Here is a 3,522-nt window from a genome sequence, read left to right on the forward strand (position 1 = left end):
TATATATACACGCACACACAGAGTAAGAGAGAGGGGGATAGATAGACAGATAGATAAGTGTATGTGTGTGTGTGTTTGTGTGCATGAATGGATGATTGGATGGATGTGTGTAGGTATGTTTATGTATATCACTGTTTGTAAGGTGTGTGTACATGCGCACATATGTGTCTTCGTGAATATATACACATACAAACGTGTGTGTGTGTGTGTGTGTGTGTGTGTGTGTGCGCGCGCGCTTGTGTCTGTGTGTGTGTTTAGCGACGCAAGCATTATTAGTTCAAAATGTCATTCTGCATATCTTATCTAACGTGGATATATTGTTGAAAGCTCGAAAACTTCAAGCATCTCGTATAGACGTATAGTGCTAAAAAGTACAGAAGTATATCATTAGCACACGAAAAGCACCCAGCAGCAGCAGCGGGGGAATTGCAAAATCTAAATCCTTGTTTCTATGAGCGTCATCAGTTGTAAGCGTCCACTATAAACCACATGCTTAGATAAATTCATCCTCCACTGATATAGAAAAACAGTGATTAACAAATCACTGGTGTTGTAAATGGCTGGCAGACAAGATAAAATGTCACCATAGGTAACAGTAGCAGTATTGGTTCAGAGTAGCATTCTGTTTATCTTGCTTAATGTGGACATACTAATAGAAAACCACAATACTGTGGTATTCATCTTGAGAAAGCTTCTTATATAATGTATAATGCTATAAAGAACGGAAGTAGTAGACGAAAAGCATCCAGCAGTGGTGGTAGGGCTACTAAATCTAGATTTCTACATTTTTGCTCATCATCAGTAGCAAGCGTCCACTTCAAACCACATGCTTTAAAAATTTATCCTCCACAGATATAGAAAAACAGTGATCAACAAATAACTGGTGTCACAAATAGCATCGGGCTATTACCTTCGTTTTAGTTCAAAACTTGCATTCTGTATATCTTGACGTAGATATACAATAGAAAGCTAGAGAACTGCAGCGTAGTTCTCGGGAAAGCATCTCGTATAGAAGTATAGGGCTGAACAGCATAGAAATATATCAGTAGCATGCAAAAAAAAAAACATGTTGTATGTGTGGACAAATTTGCTCTCGTGGGTGTGCGAGTTACGACGCGAAACAGCTGCATATTTCATGTGTGTGTGCATTCATATGTATTTCTTGTGTATTTCATATGTATTTTATATGTATATGTGATTGTGTGCGTAAGTTCTCGTACGGAATGCAATTGTAGAATCACAGAAATATTTTACAAATTTTCTTCGTTCCTCCAATCGATTGAATCTAAAGAATGCCAATCACCCCGCTGCATTCTTTTTTTTTTTTTTGAGAAAATAAGCATTTTCAGATTTTCATTCAAATCTGTCGTCACCTATAATAACATATATAATAACAAATCAAAATCTATAACTTGGATATAAGAGCTGTAATTTTCTCGTCAGTCCTGCGTAGATGTTCTTTTCTCCAATTTTTGAGGAGATTCGCTCCTTATCCCAGAAAGTTATACCTGACCCACTGTACTTTAACCGATTTCTGTTTTAATGGAATATCCCATTAGTATTCTTTATTCTTAAAAGTGTGGATACTTTCTGGTTGTGATGTGCGTTTGGCAGTCAGTAAAATCCTTTTAGCATTCAGCATTGTATCTTGTCTTTCTCGTATCTCATGAGATGGGATAATCTTGCGGATGTTTTTTGGACAACTACTGATATTTTCCACACTGCTATGACGTAGTCGACACTTTCTATCACAATGCAAAGGCTTAGAAACGTCTTTATCTCTTTTGTTGATCAAGTATCTAATAGCTATCTCCTGTTCTTGAACGGTATATGCATATACTTCTAGGTGAAATTACTGTCGTTCTTTAGCTTGTGGAGTAAGTACTCATGCATTGTCTGCCGATGAGAAATATTAATCTTCCAAGTCTCTGTTTAAATTGGTCAACAGTCCAGCCACTCCTAGTTGACATGAAGCAGCTGTAAATTCGGAGCACTTGTCCATTTCTCCGTCTAAGCTCAACATGTTATTATCTTCACAACTGAGTATGTAGACGCATCATTTCTCTCTTTGCTGTTCAGTAGTTTTTGACACAATATGACGCTCGAAATTGATCTCATGTTTCTAACTCCATTCCTCCGCTTGACATAGATTCTGTCATTGTCACTGTTGATGTGAATGTTATCAGTCATTGATAATATCTTTTTAGTCCTGATCTCCAATTTCTTCAAATGCCCAATCTAACACCCCAAATCTTGTTACTAGCACAGCCACACTTTGTAGGATGTAGTTGTAGTTTTATAGAATGCGAACAGCATTAACTTTTGTATCTTCTTTTGTCATTATAGCTTTAACCATTGCGCCAACATATAGAATAATCTCGTCAATTCCAAGGTATTATAACATTCATCACTTATGATATGGGAGACAAAGCAGTCCCTGATATTCATATTCCTTCTCTTGTCGTCAGTCTTTCTTCGCTCGAATATTAAATATGAACATTTTTTTTACGCACCAAACTCCGCTCCTATTTCCCAAGAGAATGTTGTGACTAATTCTAACTACTTCTTGGCGTCATGAATATCACTCGAGTACAGCTTAAGGTCATCAACAAGTGGGTGTGGGTGAAATTGATATTTCTTTCATCTGCACCTCTTATCATGCAGGCTTTGTATTTGAACCCCTGGTCGGCTGTTTTACGTGACTGACAAGAGTTTCAAAAGCATTAATGACAAGTTGTCAGCCAGAAATATTACTTCGATAGCCTAATTCTATTAATGACTATAGTGGCAGCCTCAACTCATAATGATAATTCTCTGGTCTATGTAGTTGTAGCCTCTTAATGGCATTGATTATAGCAGTTGGAAGCTTAACAAGACCTTTCAATTGTCTAACCTGTCAGCATGTTCCGAAGGTACTGTTTTACTTCCTTAAGAACAGTTATGTTAATGAGGAGTGGTTCAGCACAATCCTGGACACCTTTCTTTCCTTCTGCCTTGCTCTTCAGTTACCAAAACGTGTGTTCTGTTGTGATCCTAGATCAATGCTCTTAAGCAACTTGTGTATAATTTCAAGGACGCAATGGGCCTTTAAGTTTTAGCCCTTGACATTGAGTTACTTGTGTTGTGTGTACAACTGCAAATCAGTCTGACATATCAATCCCAGCGTTTATTTCTTCTTTTGAACAAGTTATCGATGACTGCCCTGTAGAAGGTGAGCTTTCTATAACTTTTCTATAACCGACATTCAGGTCGATCTCAAGTGATTTCCCGTTCAGCAGTTTTGCAGCAATCATTAAAAAATACATTAAAATATTGTCTCTTTAAAGAAAGCTAATATATAAATACTTACTGTACAAACAACTTACATCTTTGAAATCACATTCAGTTGAACATATTTTTAAATTATTGAAATACTGTGTATGTCGAAACGTCGACGTTTTTTCTTTTTTCTTAGAGAGCGTGAAAACTGTGCGCGCGTGTGTATATGACCCAGATAGTGGACGTGTGTTTGTGTTGATTGAC

The sequence above is a fragment of the Octopus bimaculoides genome, chromosome 6 (genome assembly GCF_001194135.2).
Source record: "Octopus bimaculoides isolate UCB-OBI-ISO-001 chromosome 6, ASM119413v2, whole genome shotgun sequence".
Classification (NCBI taxonomy): Eukaryota; Metazoa; Mollusca; class Cephalopoda; order Octopoda; family Octopodidae; genus Octopus; species Octopus bimaculoides.